Source organism: Tursiops truncatus, chromosome 8 (genome assembly GCF_011762595.2).
Source record: "Tursiops truncatus isolate mTurTru1 chromosome 8, mTurTru1.mat.Y, whole genome shotgun sequence".
Classification (NCBI taxonomy): domain Eukaryota; kingdom Metazoa; phylum Chordata; class Mammalia; order Artiodactyla; family Delphinidae; genus Tursiops; species Tursiops truncatus.
This window is the reverse complement of record NC_047041.1, coordinates 104,270,394-104,290,469: the sequence shown is the minus strand read 5'-3', so window position 1 is coordinate 104,290,469 and position 20,076 is coordinate 104,270,394. Positions and strand designations below refer to the sequence as shown.

Below are 20,076 nucleotides of genomic sequence, written 5' to 3'. Positions count from 1 at the left end.
TGGTGACAATAAACTGTGAGAAAACTTCAAATGCCCAAATGCATGTATCACTGGAATCCCTGGAGGAAGGAGGGGAGGCAGAAAAAAATATTTGAAGAAATAATAGATAAAAAGTTTCTCAATTTGAGGAAAACTATAAGCCTACCGGTCCAAGAGGTTCAATGAAACTCAAACACAAAAAACATGAAGCAAAATGTACCAAAGTACATCGTCATCAAATTGTTTAAAACAACAGAGAGCTTTAGTAATCTATTACTGTATAACAAATTACCCCAAATCTTAGCAGATTGAGAAGAGCAGACATTGATGATCTCACAGCGTTTCTGAGGGTCAGGAATCTGGGAAGGGCTTTGCTGGGTGTTTCTGGCTCGTGGTCTCTCGTGAGGCTCTAGTCAAGATGTCGACCAGGACTGCAGTATCTGAAACCTGGGACATCCAAGCCCACTCACAAGGCTGTTGGCAGGAGGCCTCAGCTACTCACTGTGGGGACTGAGGGCACCATCTTGGAAGCTGATGCTACAAAGGTGGGATCTTGAAAACATCCAAGATGACAGCAGATTTCTTGGCCTAAATGGAGACACACAGATCAATGGAACTGCATAGAATCCAGAAAGAGACCCACACACTTAGGATCAGTTGTTTTTTGACAAAAGTACGAAACTAAATCAGTATGAAAAGATAATCTTTTCACTGGTTCTGAAACTACTGAATACCCATATGCAAAAAAAAAAAAAATTTCAATTGACCCTTTATGCCATGTACCACAACTAACTCAAAGTGGATCACAGCTCTAAGAGCAAAACTTAAAACTGTAAAACTTTTAGAAGAAAACATAGGAGAAAATCTTTGTGACCTTGGGTTAGGCCAAGATTTCTAAGATACAACACCAAAAGCATGATCCATTAAAAAAAACTGATAGTGGCTGAGAGTCCGCCTGCCGATGCAGGGGACACGGGTTCGTGCCCCGGTCCGGGAAGATCCCACATGCCACGGAGCGGCTGGGCCCGTGAGCCATGGCCGCTGACCCTGCGCTTCGGAGCCTGTGCTCCGCAACGGGAGAGGCCACAACAGTGAGAGGCCCGCGTAACGCAAAAAAAAAAAAAAAAGATTTCTTATGGGATGAATAAAAACCCAGCATTGTCATGATTATGGAGTTAGGCGCCTTCGTCCACCTGAACCGTAGACTCCTTGGGAACCCTTAGGCAGAATATACCAAACGCCTTTCAATTATTCATATTCTTTGACTCTGAAATTCCTTTTCTAGGAAATGCCCCCACCGAAATGCTCAGACATGGGAAATCTGAACGTATACATATGTTCACTGCAGTGATGTTTAAAATAGTAAAAAAAAAAAAAAAAAATTGGCCACGACCCAAATATGCATCGCTGGGGACTGAACAATACATCCTCGGGATTCTGCTGAGCAGCTCAACTCTGACAAAGCGGGAAGCTGTGTCCAGTGGCCAGAGGTCGCCACAGTGTTCTGGTACCTGGATTAAGTTCCAGAGCAGCAAGTATTTGACCCACCGACAGGAAGTGGAGCCTTTGTACCTGCGGAGACCTGGAGAGAGGTCTGCAGGTGTCCCAGGGTTATCTCTGGAGGCAGGGGTCACTATCATGTGGTTTTTTACTTTTTCACTTGTGCTTTTCTATATCGTTTGAATTGTGTTAGGTGAGACTTTGTTTATATAATCAGCAAAAGTAGTCATGGCATTTTCCAGTTGATAACAGGGCTGCCCGACAAAGGTATCCCCTGGGGAAGTGGCGGGGGATAGCAACGGATCTCAACCTTTGTGCCCCGATATCTGGAAGCTGGGTCAGTCCCAATCTGTTCCCTGAAAAGAGGGGGCAAAGGAGCCAGATTGGGTCTGGCAAGACAATAGTCTTTTGTCCTCAAACTTGGAAGGCAGACTGTCATAAATTTTGCTTTCTTGGAAAGGTTCTGGGGATTCCAGGAGACTGAGGACATTAGAGGTATAGGGAAGGACACTTTGGTTTGCAGAGTACAGACATCCAACTCAAACTCCCGGAGGTTGTTAACATGACCTGTATAACCTGGAGGTTCAGGGCCAGATCAGGCTGTCTTCAGGTATAGCTGGATCCAGGGGCTTAAACAAAGCCCCTGGGGTTCTCTTCCTCCTCCCCTTTCTCCCTACCTTCTACTTTCAGTTCTTCTCATCTCTGCTGCACTTAGCAAGCCCTAGCAGGAACTCGGCTTGCCCAGCCTGGACCACAAGCCCATCCCTGTGACCGGGGGACGTGGGGTATGAATACTGCCAGCTCCCTCCAAGCCACATTGAGGGGGAGAGAAATTGTCGAAATTTTCCAAAGGAAAGAGCGTGCTGCGCCTGAAGGAGGAGAACCCTGCTCCACACACAAAAAAATTGCAGAAGCCAAGATCCACTGTAGCCGCGTTCTACAGATTCTAGTACTTGTCTGAGCGGGCGCGTGCTCAGAGCTTTACAGCTTCATCTTCCGGGTTTTCCACGTGATTGTGAGTACTCACAGGCCCTGGTCGCTCTGATCCCCAGACAGTCCAGAAAGGCAGATGGGATCCTTCTCCCTTTACTGGTGAGGAAACAGAAGTTCAGGGACACCGGGTAAGTGGTCCAGCGCACCAGGTAGTAAGCAGCAGAACTAGCCCCAACAGTTAGGTTCTCTGATGTCCGATCTCGCTGTACTTCTCTGCTCTCAGGCTCAGGCTGTCAGGCATCACCCCCATCACCACCAGGATCCCCACCGCCGTCATCAACACCACCATCACCATAACAATCACAAAAACATCCCTAACACCTTCCCCTGGGCAATTCATCACAGAGCCGTAGTTCACAGCTATAGGCACTGCCAAGGAGCTGTGAACCTAAACCGAAAAGGAGAAGTTGATTGAATCAGATTTTCCTAGTGGGAACTCCTTTCTCGGCAGCCAGGCCTGGGCCTGGCTCTTCCGTGGCCGGAACCCAGCATTGCACTCACAGCATTGCGATGCTTCTCCCAGATGACTGGGCTGATCCCAAAGGCCTGGGATGGTGTTTAGGGATCAACACACGTGAGTCACCGAGCCTGACATTCTTTGGAATCTGACAAGCTTTCTACTTTGGGAACCTGCTGAGTTGACTCAGCAGTGGTTCACCAGCAAGCAGGCGGTGAATGTGGGAGCACGCCCTCCTCGTTAGCTGCGCTGGGGCTGCGGGAGGCTGGGGTGGGTCCTGCGGGCTGTGCTTTCAGGCTCTGGTTGTCTCCTTTGTGGAACTTGGGATGGAAGTTAGGTTCCGAGAGATGAAACGCTGCACCCCAAGGCTGCACGGTAACAGGAAGAGGCAGAGCTCGAGCCCCGATCTGTGAGACGGCAGAGCCCACAGGCATCATTGCCCCGCGCTGTCACCAGCTGGCCCTTTGTTTCTGCCATCCGTCCCGCTCTGCCTTGGGCTCTCTGTGGCTCTCTCCCAACGTTGGGGGAGGATGGCTGGGTGGTTGGTGCTGCGTGAGGCCGAGGGTGTGCCCCACCTCCCTGCACTGAGCGGTGGCATGTCAGGAGCCTCTTGGGGGTGCAGAGTGCCCCCCTGGGCTGCCACGGGTTGGGGTGACTGTCAGTCTGGGTTCCACCAGGAAAGAGAGGACTCACGCTGAGAAAACTGCAGAGTGGAGGGAAACCACGCAAGGTCGGCAGCCTACCGCACCCCAGGCTGCTGTCACCCTTAGGCCGAAGGGATAAGGGGAAAGTACCACTGCCAGAGCCTGGGAGGAGGAAATCCCGGAGAGAGAGCTGCCGAGGGAGATGTGACCTTCAATCCAGGGACACAGCCTGCCCAAGGTGACAGCCCAGGGGAGACGCTGTGACATGGACATCCACACCTCACCCGCCTCCCCTCTCTTACCTGCAGCCACAGGCCCAGGGCCAAACCCAATGGGAAGCCAGAGAGTATGGGAGCCCAACAAAGGGGTCCATCAGGCTCAGCCCCTGGGGCAGAGAGTGGGCGTCTGGTCTTGTGTCTCCTATGATGAAGAGAAAATGTCCTCAGCCTGGGGAATCTTAGGATGTGTCTGAGGCCAGAGGTTGAAATGTCACAGGAAGTAGAGGTATCCGTTGGAGTTTCCCTACGAAAAATGGGGGGACATTGGGAAGGGGAGATAGGCGGCCAAAGGGAATTTCCCCTCTGTGAAGCACGCAGGTGGAATAGGACATCCATCCAATGCCAGGTCTCGCAGTGCATCTGCAGGTCCTCCGGGGCCTGCAGGGGGTCTTGGGTGCATCATCTGGGGACAGGTGTGCACACAGCCCTGTCTGCAGTACCTTCTCATTCTGGTATGTCCACAATTCCTACAATGAGCTCTCGCTATCTCTTTCCCTGTGGGAGACCCTCAGGGACCAGAAACCCCCAGAATCATTGCCAGGGGCAGTCAGCCCGTGGAAATATCCTTTCTCTCCCTGGGGCTTGCATCCCCCTGGAGAAACCCCCAGGCTCCACCTCCAGCCTCAGGATGCACCAACACCTCCACTCACTGGTCCCTCCATAGTCCTGGACACTGGCTCTTTCATCACACGGTGATGGGGCAGGTCCCCCAGCCAGGCTTTGGGGAGACACAGTAAAAGTGCCGTTCCTCTGTTTTTTAAAGATCTGAGAGCCGGCTATGATGGAGGAAATGCAGATATAGCGTTTATACATAGAAAAAGCATCTAACTCGGGCTTGGAAGACCAGGGAAGGTCACGTGAGCTAAGATCTGAACAGCTGTTATGCAAAATACCCAGGGCATGGCATCCCGCTTACCCACCAAGTGAGGGCTCTGAGATAAGAGGTGATGTCACCTGAGAGCTGCAAATAGGCCCGTGTGGTGGGAATGCAGAAGGTGGCAACAAAAGGGGGTGTGGAGATAGGTGGGGACAGATCTCAAGAGTTGCCCCCCGAGACAACAGCAGCAGTGCCCAGGCCAGATGGTCAGGTTGAGAAGGAGCCCTCTGCTGCTGGGTGGGGAATGGGTTGGAACAGAGCGAGACTCACGGTCAGGAGGCCAGTGAAGAGGCTGTCAGAGTGGTCCCAGGGAGGATAGCCTAGGGCGATGGGGGTGGAGAAGGACATTTCGTCAGACCCAAGAGCTCCCATGAATGTGAAAGAGGCCCCGAGGGCTGATGGATCCCCCACAGGGAGTGATTAAGAGGGTAGCACCGAAGATGAGTCCCGGGATTCTGTGTTGGAGAAATGGGTAGATTGTAGTAAGTCTTCAGAGGGAGACATGGGGGAGGAAGGTTTGGGGTAAGATGCTGAGTTCCTCATTTCTGGTCACAGCACAGTAACTGGAACTGGATCAGCCCCTCTGTCATAAACAATCATAAAACTGCACAGAATATATGAGGCCACTGTTTTCAACCTCGTATCAAAGGCAGGGCAAGACTGTGAACCCCAAGAGGAGAAAATTACATGAAGTGAGCCTTGAGATCTCCCTGGATCTGTACTTGGGGATACTTCCTGGACCGCGGTGCAGCATGTGGGCGTCCATGTAGAATTCAGAAATCCCACTGAACAGACGGTGCAGAGATGAGAGTTTGGTATTGTTGAAGCAGCTAGAATCTTCAGAGCTGGAAGCTGTACGGGGAGAGGGGAGAAAGTCCACGTGAGGGTCCCTGGGTTCTGATGAGACCACCTGAGTCTTGTGTTTTGATAAATTTATTTATTTTATTTATTTATTTTTGGCTGAGTTGGGTCTTCGTTGCTGTGTGCAGTCTCTCTCTAGTTGCAGCAAGCGGGGGCTACTCTTCATTGCAGTGCGCAGCCTTCTCATTGTGGTGGGTTTTCTTGTTGTGGAGCATGGGCTCTAGGCGCGGGCTTCAGTAGTTGTGGCACGCAGGCTCAATAGTTGTGGCTCACGGGCTCTAGAGCGCAGGCTCAGTAGTTGTGGCGCACGGGCTTAGTTGCTCCGCAGCATGTGGGATCTTCCTGGACCAGGGCTCGAACCCATGTCCCCGGCATTGGCAGGCAGACTCTTAACCACTGCACCACCAGGGAAGTCCCCACCTGAGGCTTAACAGGTGGTCTCAAGCCCTAAAGTTTTGAGAGTGGAACAGAGATGCTAGATGTCAAGCAACACTAGGGGACTTTGGGGTTCTTTTCCAACCACAGTGGAATAACCTCATTAACACTAGGGCATCTAGCTGTGACACCAGAAAGGCCTCATCTTAATAATTAGGTTCACACCTTGGACTAAAGCCTATGGTAGACCTTCTATAACAAGAAGCCTTAATAAGATTTGCTTGGAGCTTGATTCTCACCAAGTTAGAGAAGTTTGAGAGATGCCTTAGGCTTTCCACAGATCTGCCATAACAAATAATAAACCAAGACCACCCACATTCAGGTAATCAACCAGTAATTGAAATGCCTGCTAGAACAAAAATCAACCCTTTTCAGAGGGAGATATTCGAATCCAGAGTTTCTACGATATATCACGCACAATGCCCAGTATATAATCAACAATTACCAAGTACACAAAGAAACAGAAATGTGACTCATAGAGAAGAGGGGAAAGCAACAGTCAACAGAATCAATCCTGAAATGGCCTGGATAACAGATTTAGCAAACAAATCTTTCAAAGCAGCTGTAACAAATATGTTCAAATATTTAAAGAAAAATTTACTCAAAGAATTAATAGAAAATATCTTCATCATAAGGGAGCAGATAAGGAATCTAGGCAGAGGAATGGAAACTGTAATAAAGAAACAAATGGACATTCTAGAACTGAAAAGAACAAAAAGTGAAATAAATACACGGGTAGGAATCATGAGTTACTCGGTTTGAAACATCCCACGATGCCTCCACTTGGGTATCCACTTGGGCATAATGTCTCCACTCGTGTATCCATCCCACTTGGGTAGGATACCCAAGTGGAGACATTAATATATACGATTGGAGATATGGGTCTGACATTCAGGAGGGAAACCAGGCTGGGAGATAGATATTTGAAAGTCATCAGCATGGAGATAAAGATGGACGAGCTCACATCTAAGGCTTTGGAGAGTGGTGTAACTCTCAATTCAGTCAAAGTCTTCAATCTCACTGGGAAGTGAAAAAAACCAAATAAGCAAAAACACAAACACTGAGCTCTAGAGAGCTTAGGTACCTGCAAATAACACCCACCCTTTCAGTCCCACATCTCAGAGGACCCTGCCCCCCAAGAAGAGCCTCAACTAACCTTGCACAATTTGATGCCCAGCTACTAATTACAAGCTCCTTATGAAGCAGAGAGGGGCCTTGGGGATCCTTCTCTGCCAATGACAGCTGCTTTGGGGAAATTGCTGTGAATGGGGCTCCTTGCTGGTGCCTAGCAGACCAGTTCTCCTGCTCCCTCCCACTCTTGCAAAACCTGCTCTGTGATTTGCTTGGTCCTGGAACCAACAGCGTCCCCATGGGCACCCCATACCCTTAGGCTCCGGAACCTGAGGAGGGGAGTGGGGGCGGTGGCAGCTGTTAGGAGCTGCTCTTGGCAACCCAGTTTCTAGGGTGTGTTGAAACAGAAAAATAGGAACAGGGCTGCTGAGGTGGGCATGAGGAGCTCCCCATCCAGTGGAGAGGTAATGATTAATAGTAGTCTTTATCTGAGCTTCTACCTTCTGCAGGCACTGTGCCACGCATGTTACATGAACTGTCACGACGTCCCCATTTTCCATGTGAGGTCACAGAGGTTGAGAGAAGTTCAGCGACTAACACATAGACAGTGGTAGAGCTAGGATTTGAACATAGGTCTCTCTGTTTCCAGAGCCTGTATGTTTAGACTGAGGTGTGTGCCCACCTGTTTTTTAGACCTATTTCTTAGAGTCATCCTGGTCTCTGAAAACGGCTCATCGTCTTCCCAGTTTCTTGGTCCAAACACCTGAGAATCACACCACTTCCCTTCTCTCCCCAGACAATTCACAAACCAACTCTGTCATCTCTACCTACAAAATATGTCCTGAGCCTGCCCCACCTCTCCAGCTGTGTCTCCACTGTCCTCTCTAGCCTGGTCTACTGTGATATCCTTCTCACCACCTTCCTTGTTTCCACCCCTGCATCATTCTGTACACCCCCACGTGGGAGCCAGAGACATCCTTTGAAAAACTTAGACCAGTCATCCTCCTCTTAACACCCTCCCTTGGTTTCACATGCTGCTCAGAACACAATCCATAGTTCTTACCTGACTCCTTGTCAGGTCTCAATTCAATGTTACTTCCTCATCAAGTCTTTCCCTGACAACTGAAGTACACCTTCTCTGCTACAGAACTTCCCTGAGTCACCATAGGGATTTATTTGTTTTCTGTCTGTTTCCCTTGCCCCCGCCCCCATACACACACACACTGGGAGTGCCACCAGGGCAGGAACAATCTGATCATTTTCTAGAGCCCAGCAGAGCAGGTAATTGAGTGCAAATTTTGTATGGATGTTGGATGGATAGATTGATGGGCGGTGGATGGATGGATGGGTGGATGGATGGTTGATGGATGGGTGAGTGGGTAGATGGATGGATGGGTGGATGAGTGGATGGATGGATGGGTGGATGGGTGGATGGGTGGATGGATGGATGGGTGATGGGTAGATGAGTGAATGAGTGGATGGGTGGATGGATGGATGGATGGGTGGGTGGATGGATGGATGGATGGTTGATGGATGGGTGAGTGGATAGATGGATGGATGGGTGGATGAGTGGATGGATGGATGGGTGGATGGGTGGATGGATGGATGGATGGATGGATGGTTGATGGATGGGTGAGTGTGTAGATGGATGGTTGGGTGGATGGGTGGAATGGATGGTTGTGTATAGAAAGGGTCCTCACACCCTCCCTTTCCTCCAAAATGGTTAGTTTTGTGGCTGTCTCAGTGTCACCCATTGAAGAATGGGTGCCAGGGCCAAGGCTTGGAGGCCTGGAGGTGAGGCCCAGGCCCTCCCACCTTCCTCCCACACATTCCTCTTTTCTTCATGGCCCCTCCCCAATTAGGCCTAGTACTCTGACACCCCTTTGAGGGGCTCAGCTTTCCAGGAAGCTCCGCCAGAACCGAATCGCCATGATCCCCTCCATGAACCACTCACTGCAGATGCTGCTGGCCTTGGCCTCCCCCCCCCATCTTCCCAAATCCAGCCCCTCTGCCGACCCCCACCCCCAGCCCAGAGCCGCCCCCATGGCTGCAGCTGTCCACACTTACAAAGCCCGACTGTTCGATAAGGCTGTGCCAGCTGGAATGAGACACTTCCCGTCCAACGGGAGGTTCTACACGGAGCCTGGGGGCAGCTGTCAGCTTGGGGGGCGCAGGACCGGATCTGGGGCCTCCTGGGGGCTGGCCCCCTCCCGGGCCTCAGGGGAGTCTCTACCGGGCCTGGCCTGGCTTCGGGTCCCTGAACTGGCTCCGCAGAGTGGAGGGCTGGAGTTGAGGGGGCTGGGGAGCGGGGCTTCAGCTGCTGGAACCCTCTGAGATCCCACGTCCAGAGCCTTAGGAAACATGCCCCTTTAGGAGGCATGGGGGTCAGGAGCTGCCCTGGGGTCAGGAGCTGCCCTGGGATCTGGGGGCTGGCAGGATCTGCTGGCCCCCCCACCCCACGGTGACGCTGTCCTCCTTGGTCATCAGCCACCAGTGACTGGGGCAGAGGCTGCAGGAAGAGGTGAAGGTCAGTATACACACCAGGCAATGCAGGAAGGTCCCCCACTGCTGGGATGGACACTGGTTGACCACCACGGGGAACAGAGCTACGTGTTCTGGCAGAGTCTGGCCCCAGCAAGGAGCTGCTGCTTCTCTTCTGGAGAAACCGTCAGCCGAGGGTCTTCGGGGCAGCTGAGACTGTCACTCCCCAGCCCTTCAACTTGACTCCACAGCTATTTCTTGAGCACCTACTGCGTACCAGGCATGGGGACACCACAGGCCCGCATCCCTGCCCTCATGAAGCCTGTGTTCCCCTGGCCTGGTCCCCCCTCCGCCTGGGGCCGGCCCTGCCCACTCACTGGCCCGGACCCCAGGCCCAGACCCAGGCCCACCAGAGCCTGTGCCTTTTCTGGCTCTGATTCCTTCTCAAAGCCTCTAATTTCATCCTGGGAGAAGCAATTAGAATGAAACTAAAGGTTTTTTTTTTTTTTCTGTCTCTCTCGCAGGCCGGGCCTATTTAATAACTTAATTAAGTAAACAGAATTATAATTATAATGTTAATATTTCCTTTCTGTAATGCCGACACCTTCTGCTGGAGAAAGCCTGTCTTGGGAAGGGGGGCTCCCCGCGGCCCCCAGCACCTCCCTGGTCCGAGGCTGGCTGCCCACCGCCCCAGTCTGGGGCCACCCGGTTCTGGGGCCCCGCGGAGCTGGCAGGAACCCCAGCCAGGGGAAAAGCCGTGTCCTCTCCATCCTGAGTGTTTACAGTCGAGCTCAAACCACACGATGGAAATTCCTCTGAAGCTCCTAATTGCACATTTCCTTCCTCCAACCATTTTCTTTTGACAGTCGACTTTGAAAACATTCACCACTTAATTCTCCCCAGGCGGGAAGGGGGAGGGAAGAGGCTGCTGCAGTAGGAGACAGCCCTGCCCCCCACCAGGGGCTGGCCTCATGGGGCCAGGATGCTCGGGCATCTTCCGTGGGGACCCCAGGGTTCGGGGCAGTGAATCTCTCCTCCCTGCCTCCTGTCCCCCATCTCTAGCTGACCTGGAGAGAAAGGAAGCTCAGTATCATTTCCTTGTCTATAAAATTAAGAATATTCCTTTGCAGAGTAATGGTAGGAAACCAGCCAGCACACAGTAGGTGCTGGTAAATGTTAGATTCTTCCACCTTCTGGGAGGAAACGCAGCACATGAAAACGGGATTCTCCCAGCTATTTTCTCTATGTGTGTAGTATAGACAGAGGTTAAGAGCAGGCTGCCTGGGTTCACACGCCAGCTTGGCCTCTCAGTAGCAGAGCAGTGAGGCCCTGGGAGAGCGTCTTGCTTTCTCTGGGGCTTGGTTTCCAGGTGTGTAAGAGGGGACCTTACGGGGTCTACACCACTGAGTCGTCCTGAGGCCTACGTGACTGTACCTCTTAAAGGGTGAGATGCAGAGGGAATCTCAGCTGATATTGGCAATGACCCCCATGGCTCACTCTGGAGGTGGCTGGTGGGCTTTGGAATCAGACTGACATGGGTTCCAGTCCAGGATGTACAGGCACTTGGGAAAGTCACCTGAGTTCCCGCACCTTCTGCATCCCCGCTGTGAAATGCGTGTGAGCACACACTGGGCTTTTTGCAAGGTTTGAGGCAGGCATTGGGCGTGAAGACCTCAACAGGGTGTGGCAGGACTCCCGCCCCAAGGCTGGGGATCCTGGGGGACCTCAGATCCTGGGGTGATGAAAGGCAGAGGCTGCAGGGTCAGGAGATACCTTCTGTCGGGGTTGAGCCACTGCCGAGGGAGCACCTGGGACCTCCATGTCTCACCCTGCCCAAGACTCAGACCCCCCCCCCATCCACGCCAGGCCCTGGAGCCAGGCGGCTTCAGCCCTTACTCGCCGTGTGACACTGAGGAAGACACGGAACTGCTCTGAGCCGCCATCTCTACACCTGCCAACTAGGAGTAATAACTGGGTTGCTGGGACGCTTGGTGAGTGAACGCATGTCAAGTGTTGCCCAGGGCCTGGCACACCGTAGGCGCTCAATAAATGTTATTTATTCATCCCCAAGCTCAGTGTCAGCCCTGGGCGGTCCCAGAGCTGGTGGAGACCCAGCCAGCTCCCCGAGCATCATCACGGGCAGAGGTCAGGATCCACTCTCTCTGCCTGGCGCACCTCTCACATCCCCACAGCCTGGACTCCCGTGTCCTGAGGCCCCACTCTGCAATCACCCTCCTCTTGGAGGCTTTCCACAGGCTCATGCCCCAGGACCGGACTCCACTCTCCCCAGACCCTGCACTCAGCACGTCACAGCTCCCTGGAGTATTAAACTTATTCTAATGTCCCATTGGACTCAAGTCTTGGAGGGCAGGGACTGGGGGCTTATCTCTGCCTAACTCTCAGCTGCTCTTCTCCCCTCCCCGGGTGCCGTGGGAAACCACAGGAGGCTGGGGTAGGACCTTGACCTAGAAGCTTTCACTCTAGTGCGCGTGGGGCATCAGAGGGCCCGTGGGGATGGAGGGAGGGACCTGTCGTGAGGCATGACAGCTGAGTGAAATACAGGGGAGGTACTGGAGATGAGGAGAATGAGATGGATTGAGATTCGTGGAAGGAGCTGGAACGCCGGAATGAAGTGAAGAATCTGAGAGCTGTGTCCGAGAGATACGGTGGATGGAATGGGCTTTGGAAGGACTTGTGGGCGGTGATGGCCACGTGTGAGGCTTGGCACCGTTCCCTGAGATGCGGAGCACCCTGGAGGCCCAGGTTGGGGCTGGTCACCAGTTTGGGGTGGGGTATGTTGAGTTGAGGGAGACTCTGAACACCTAATTGGTGGTTGGGAGATAGATTTGGGGGTGCCTTTGTGCACGTGGTGATGACATTGAATAGGTGATTCAGAGATAGGTCTGGGGGTGCCTTTGCGCACCCAAGGGCGGCATTTTGATGGTTGGAAGGAGGGGATCTGGGGTTCGGAGGAGAGATTGCCACGGGGAGATGCCCGGCCATTACTGTTCGTGTTTTTGTCCCAGGATCACACAGAGAGCTACGAGCAGAGCTGGGACCAGGACCTGGGTCTCTGTTACCCTCCAGCCCAGCCTGGAGACCCTTTCCAGCCCTCCTTGTGGCTTCCCAAGAGGAAGCAGGGTGGACAAAGCCCAAAGAGGAATGTTCCCTTGAAAACACAAATCCTTTCAGCTGTTTTCCTCTTGAAACATTGGCAAGAGCCCAAAATCTATACATTTTTTTTCTGGTGAAAAAGAAGAGCAAACCTGCCTTGGTCACTCACACTGTGAAATCGGAGGCAGCAGACAGAGGACCCTCAGAACATCCCCAGCCCTGGTGGCCTCCTGCTTCAGAGCGAGCCGGGCGCCAGCATCTCCGTGCCCATGCACAACAGGTGCTGTGGTGGGAGCACCTGACAGCGGCCCGTGGGCCTGGAGCTGAGACAGCTAACTGCCCTCTCTCTTCCAGGCGCCCCCTCCTGGAGGAACCTCATGCCTCCATCTGAAGTCACCACATGAGCACTAGGACCCCCAGATCGTTTTCTCTGGCCAAGACCTCTCCTTGGGTCCAGAGCTGCTAAGGAAGGAGCCCAAGGCTCTCCCTTGGCCTTGAGAGACCGCAAGCGGCAGAACCACAGCACGCCCCAAGCCAAACCCACCTCTTCACCTCCTGTCCCCTGATTTCTCCTCCTGCACCCAGTCACCAGCCCCCAACCTGGGGATGCACCGGCCCCTCCACGGAGCCCCACTGAGGGCAGAGGAGGGAGGCTCAGTGGGGCGTTTCTCCCAGGCTGCTGCTTCACATGGCTCCCTTCCTGATGCACCCTGCACCTGTCACAGGAGTCTTTCAAGCAGGACCCTGCCATTATCACCTCCTGTTCCCACGGGCCTCCAGGTGGACTTCTGAGTCTCTCTGCCCGTGCACCTTGCCACCCCTCAGCCCTCCTCCAAGCCGTGTCCTGAGGTCCCCACCACTGCCCCCTGTGTGGGACCCAATGGGGCAACCCAATCTTGCTCTTTGCTGCCTTTGCACACACTCTTCCCTCTCCTAAAGTGCTCTTCCCACACCCCCAGCTAAGCCAGATCCCTCCTCCCTGTCACCTCCTCAAGGCTCAGCCCAGGGGCTCCTGCTCCGGGGATGCACCCCCGGGAGCAGCTTGTATTCTGGGTGCTGCCTGGTGACTTCCTCCCTCACCAGGAGGGGCTCTCTGTGCGAGCGGGGAGCAGCGGGGGCCTTGGTGAAAAGCCGGGTCTCGCAGTCAGACAAAGCCAGGTTCAAATCCACACAAGAACAGGGACACCCCAGGCAGGCCGTCCATCTCTGTGATGACAGGCAGCTTCTCCACGTATGAAATGCAGGCAACAGCATGACCTGTCCGGCAGGGACCTTCCCTCATTTGTTCAGTGAACCTTTATGGGCATCTGGTACATGCCAGGCATGGTTTAGGTGTAAGGGACAAAGTCGCAGCTGAAACACCAATGTCCCTGCTGGCAGGCTGCTGACCTCCCAGCAGAGAGAGACAGCTATCAACATGATAAACACAGAAACTACCTCGCGTGTCGGGTAGTGAGTGTCACAGCGTCAGGGGCAGGGGGTGGCGATTATAAATAGGGGGTCGGGGGAGGCTAACGGAGCCGGCGAGTGTCTGGGAAAGTGTCCCAAGCTGGGGACACAGCAAGTGCAAAGTCCCTGGGGTAGAAGGCTGCCCCCAAAGTCCGAGGAGCAGCAAGGTGGCCACTGTGGCTGGAGCCCTGGAAGGGTCAGGGAGGAGGCCAGAGAAGGGACCGGAATGGGGCGGGGTGGGGGGCAGGGATGTGTGGCTGCAGGTCCAGGGAAGACTCTGCCATTCCCTCTGAAATGGAACGGTGGGAGGCATGACCAGCCTCAGATTCTAACAAGATCACTGGGCAGCGGGGCTTCCCTGGTGGCGCAGTGGTTGAGAGTCCGCCTGCCGATGCAGGGGACACGGGTTTGTGCCCCGGTCCGGGAAGATCCCACGTGCCGCGGAGCGGCTGGGCCCGTGAGCCACGGCCGCTGAGCCTGCACGTCCGGAGCCTGTGCTCCGTGACAGGAGAGGCCCACGTACCGCAAAAAAAAAAAAAAAAAAAAAAGATCACTGGGGGGCCAGAGAAGACCTCTGAGGAGGCCAGGGGTGGAGGCCGGAGGGAGGGGACAGTGGCAGGACCCAGCAGACTCTGAACGTGCACGGACGGGGCGGACCAGGACACGGAAGGCGCTTTGCAGTGTGTCTGGCATGAGTTATACTCTCAGGACGCGAGAAGAGTTTGGTCAATAAATAACACACACATACAGGGGACGATGAGCACAGCTAAAGCCAAGGCACAGGCTGTGGGAGCCCGATGGAGGGGAAGGTGGCTCTCCTGACCTGGGAAGGTGGGGCTGGGGTCCGGCGGCCCTGATGGGAGAAACTAGAGGCTGCTCCCTACTCCTGCTTCGCCTCATCCAGTCCCAACCCTCTAGGCCTGGCTGGGCAGGACCTGGTATCCCCCGGGATCTTGGAGTGAGAGGAGACCCCAGGACCCAAGGTCTTCTGGAAGACACGGCCCGTGGCCAATGGGTCCGGGTGCTGGGGAGCTGGGTGCCCACTGGTTCCTGAGCCAGCACCTTCCAACTCAGCTGGCTGCTTGTGTGACCCTGGCCCTGCAGCTAACTTCCTGGTGACAAAGGGAAGTGGTGTTTGCAATCATGCAAATGCTCCCTGAAAGGGAAGGAAGAACATTCTAGAGTCAAGCACAGCAGGGGTTGGTGGAGAGCGTTCCTGCCCGTCAGCAGTTTTAATTTTGACGTGTTTCTTTGTCCGAGAAGTCGCGGGGTGACCCCAGTCCCGAGCCCACCATGTGGCAGCAGCGGAGGGGGACCTAGGCTCCTGGGGTCCTCCCAGTAACTGGCTCTGTGCCTCTGGGCAAGTCCCCTTCCCTCTCCAGGCCTCCGTGTCCCCTGCTTGTGTTGTTGGGTATATTCCTGAAAGGAAGAGTCCTCATATGAGATCTAACATCCCCCACTGATCGGAAGAATTCCAATCCCAATACTCCTGGCCTCAAGCCCCCTCCCTCCACCTCTGTCTACACTACCGGCGCCCAGCACATGGTATGTACTGATATATCACAGTGCCCTCCCCGATCCTGCATCTTCCTGGCTCGGTGCTGAGTGAGTTCCAGGACTGGCAGGTGCCCCTGGAGGCCCTTCCTACACCAGGACGGCCAGCAACGGCTCAACTGTACACAAATGTGTCCTAACTACACAGATACGTCCAATAAACCCAAACTAAACAGATCCCCAGCTCGATCTCCCCCTTAACCGAATCCCAAACATGCCTACGGCCATGCCAATGTCCCCCAACGCAAGGGGAGGGCTGACAGAGAAAATGTGATGGAGACAATGACTGTCACCAGTTGCAGCTAAAATATCTTACTTTAGCAAATTCTGTGGATACACAGGAGCAGGACGCCGGGCCTTGGAAAGGGTCCGTGCGCGGAAGGGGCCAGGATCTGACCGTTATCAGCTTCAAGAGAAATCACGCTGTGGCTGGCTGGGGTCTTTTCTTAGGCCTAAACCCCACCCTCCAACCCCAGATGCCCTCAGGATGTCCATCGGTGTCCCTGTCCCCTGACCACGCCGGAAGCAAGAAGGCCTTGGTGATACCTATTGCCGGGTGCCCAGTGTCCCAGCAGGCCAAGCCCATTTCAGACGTCCTTCTGGGTAAGTTCCATGCTGAGAGGCCTCTGGGCATGGCACTGGACATGAGAACATTCAGGACTTCTTTCGGGCCTCCTGCTACCCGTGGGACTGTAAACCCGTCCTCGGGTCTCCCCGTCTGTGAGATGGGGCCCCGCCTCCCTCACTGCTCTGACCACGCAGACCTCTGCTCTGCACGGAATAGTGGGGGTCACCTGCAGCTTCTGTCCACGGCCCCGGCTCTGCCCCACACAAGGGGGCCACTTCAATAAGAAAGGAGCCCGCAGGGTGGCAGCTCTCGCTGGGTGGCAGCTGCTCTACAAATATTGCATATCTTACATCAGCTTGCGTAGACTAGCCCATTCAATTCTTCAAACAGCCCTGCGAGGGAATTCTTATCACCATCATCCCCATTTTACCGATGAAGAAACAGAGGCTCCAAGAGGTTGCCCGAGGACGCACAGCTAGAAAGGGGCAGCCTGACCCCAGAGGCCCTGTTCTTAACCATTGCACCACACTGCTTCCCTTCCAATGAAGCAGAGAAGGTCCAGAGAGGCAAGGGGCCTGCGGAAGGTCACACAGCTGGTTACTGGCTGCACACAAACCCAGGATCCTTGGACCAGGAATCCCAGGCCTCTGTTCTTGCTTCTCCGCCCCTAATCCGTATCTTCTGGGAGTCACCTGGGCCGGTGTTTCATGGGAGAGGAACACAAAAGAAATTTCTCCTTGAAGGAGGTGCCTCGTGAAATTCCTGTGAAAGATTAATAAAATCTTATCCAAGAACACAATGATTCATGCCAACCCACCGAGTCAATCAGGAATCGGCAGGACTGTAATTTCTATCAAACTATAATTAGCTGAATTTCCTTTTTGTAATCTTGGGAATCTGAACAGACTGCAGCCTATCATTGGAGCCGTGGGTAATGACCAGCAACCTCGAGTACAGAACGTTTAAGAGTAAAAACGTCCTATGGTTCCCTTTGATGTTTAAAGAGGAATCATGAATGCAAAGACACGAAAAAATTAGTGGAATTTCAAATACAAAACAATTGTAGCCTTGTTGGGATACATGGTTTCCCAGGGGGAGGGATGTTGGCAAGGATGTTAAAGCAGGTTGGTGTTCTGGCCGTGACCACCCCCTCCTTGGGCAAGATCTGCAGAGAGTGGTCAAGGGGGGTGGTCAGTGTTTCTCCAGGGCTGTGCGCTGGGTAGACTGAAGGCGTGCAAGAAATAAGTAGGGAATGAATGAATGAATGAATGAAGGGAGGGCAGGGGAAGGGTGAGGGGAGCAGCTGGGCCATTTCCCTCTCCTCGGCCCAGTGAAATTCAGTGAGCTGGGGGAGGCCCAGTGTTCCCAGGTCCCCAGATCTCAAGGTGGCAGATTCAGGTCTTCACAGCAGCAGGGACCTAGCCAGTGAAACACAGAGGATGTCTATCCCCTTCCTGGGAAGTCACACTGTCTGGTCCTCTTTCCCTGCCAGGGTTCCAGGGACCAAGCCCTTGGTCCATCCGGCCGGGGCAGGCTAAGTGCCCCCCACACCCTTGGCAACTGCCCCAGGAGATTCCAGGGAGGTGGCCTTTGGATGAAAGAATGTGCGGTAGGAAGTGACAGTGGTGACTCAGGGTTACTCAGCCTGGAGCGCGCCAGGGGCCTGCTGCACGGCCCCTCCTCCGTGGCCTTGGCAACCCCTCTTCCTCCAGCCTCGGGGCAGGGGCCAGGGCTCCTTTCCCCAGGGCCTGTCTCTCAGCTGGCTTTGTGCCCAGAGTCCTGGAGAGCAATGGGAAAGAGGGAGCACAACAGGTGCCTGGACAGAGTCTGGGAAAGGAGCGAGGGAGAGCCTGTGAGCTGGAGGGGGAGGGGCTGAGCTGCTGCCCCCCTCCCACGGAGGACCCGGAAGCCTCCGGGGCCTTCCTCGGAAGCCCATCTCATCCAGCATCTTCACGTTGCAGACAGATAAACCAAGGCCTGGAGGGGAGGCAACTGACCAGACTCAAGGAGCCAATGAAGCTGAATCAGGAAAAGGATCCAGGCCCCACTCCCGTCCTAGCTTGGATCATTGATCCCCAGGCTATTGCCCAGCTGGTGGAGGACGTGGGCATCATGCTATGCACGCCAGTACGCCCTCCAGGAGGTCCTGCTGGTCCCAGCAAGTTCACATGGCCCACATTCCCTCTTTGAGGTGGACTCATACGTTCACTCCACTGTCTACCAACTCACCAATCCAACCGTCCATCCATCCACCCACCCACCCATTCATCTAGCCACACTGTCATCCACCCATCCATTCATTCTTCCATGGCCCACTCCCTCTTCTCCAGCCATCAGACCCTGTCCATCCCAGTAGCCTCTGTGACTCAGGCCATGGCCCATGATCTTCAAGAGCTTACAGTCGCCAGTTTTCTAGGATCTGGACCCAGAAGGTTCTAGCCCAGGCAAAGCTGCCCCGTCCTTGCCTCCCTGCTGTCTGTGGAGCCTAACCCTCCTCCTGCTGTAGCTCATCCTCACCCTTCGTGTGGTCAGAGCTGGGGGAGAGGCCTCCAGTCTCCCCACCCTCCTGCCAGTTTGGTCAGGAACAGCAGGCTTGGGGCCTCCGGAGGAAGCCAGGGGCCCCAGACTCCAGGGCAGCAGTGAGCGTGAACAATGCTCGCTGCTTCCTGTCTGGCCCCGGCCCACCCCTCCCCGCGCTCCTAGGTGCAGTGTGCAGTCTTTGGCCGCAGGGCCTCATTAATTCTGGATGGGCCCAGCACTCTGAGATCGCTGGATAAGACGGAATTCCAGAGGGGCAGCTCAGCCTCCTGAAACCTTAATTGGTTGTGTTTTGAATAATCCTAATCGTATCTTCCAGCCTTTGCATCTCAAAGTGCTTCTTTCCTAGGATTGATTTAGTGCCTGCAGCAGCCATGCGTGGGGGGGGCGGGGGGGGGTCAGGGGAGTGGTCGAGGGACCACTGCACCGCATGGCCCTTCGTGACCCTAGGCTGGAACGTCCTCCAGAGCTTGTCTCCTCCCACCTGGCCAGAGGGGCACAAGGTCAAAGTGAAACCTCTACTGGAGAACCCAACCCAGTGCCCTATGGGCTCGTTACGGGAGGCTGTGGTCAGCTGGGTGAGGGTGGCAGAACGGGATGGGGCCCTCCCACCTGGCGCTGGGACTGCTCGTCCCCTGGAGTGGTCCAGAGGTGCCACAGACACGAGGATTCATGGTAACCTCCGGCACCTTCTTCATCCGGTCACGCCCTGCGGGTCAGTTCTAAGCATCCGCCAACCTCTTTTCTTTTCCCTGTTACGTTGACTTTCTCTGTTATTAACTGTGACACACAAGCAAGGTACCTGAACTAGTCGCTACAGCTAACAAACGGCCACGGCTGACAGATGGGACCTACAGGGCGGTCGGGAGCCCACGTGGCCAAGCCCTGCCGCGGACGCAGCACCATCGGCCGACGGATGGCTGCGCTGGGCCATCCTTGCCCCCCTCTCCTCTGGGTCCCAGAGCCACTGGAGCCTGCAGAGACGTCTCTGGGGACACTCCCAGGGATACTGCTCTGCTCCGGAGAGAGGGGCCCAGGCCCTGGGTGGCCGGAGCAGGGCTGGCTGTGCCTCTCGCTCATAGGACTTCCTCTTTGGTTTCCAACTCAGGGCTGAGGCCCACCCCACCTCCACCCTGCCTCAGCTCCTCCCAAACCGACCAAGGTGCCGGGTCTTAGAATTCCCTCTGCCTGCCGGGCCTGGGGGTATTCCTGGCACCCTTCTGGGGCAGCCCCAGGGCTCGGGCAGGGGCTTGGCAGGAGGGGTAGCGCTGCCTCGC

At 54.7% G+C, this 20,076-nt stretch overlaps 1 protein-coding gene across 1 annotated transcript in view; it reads right to left on the bottom strand.

Annotated features, from left to right (window-relative positions):
* Nucleotides 1-219: 219 nt before the first annotated feature.
* LOC141279436 (uncharacterized) overlaps nt 220-20,076 on the bottom strand; it is a 29,107-nt gene continuing 9,250 nt past the window's right edge. The window contains exons 3-4 of the mRNA XM_073809453.1: nt 2,507-17,023; nt 220-567 (exon numbers count right to left, since the gene is read on the bottom strand). The gene's annotated coding sequence lies outside the window, so the exon portion shown is untranslated. The remainder of the gene's footprint in view (nt 568-2,506; nt 17,024-20,076) is intronic.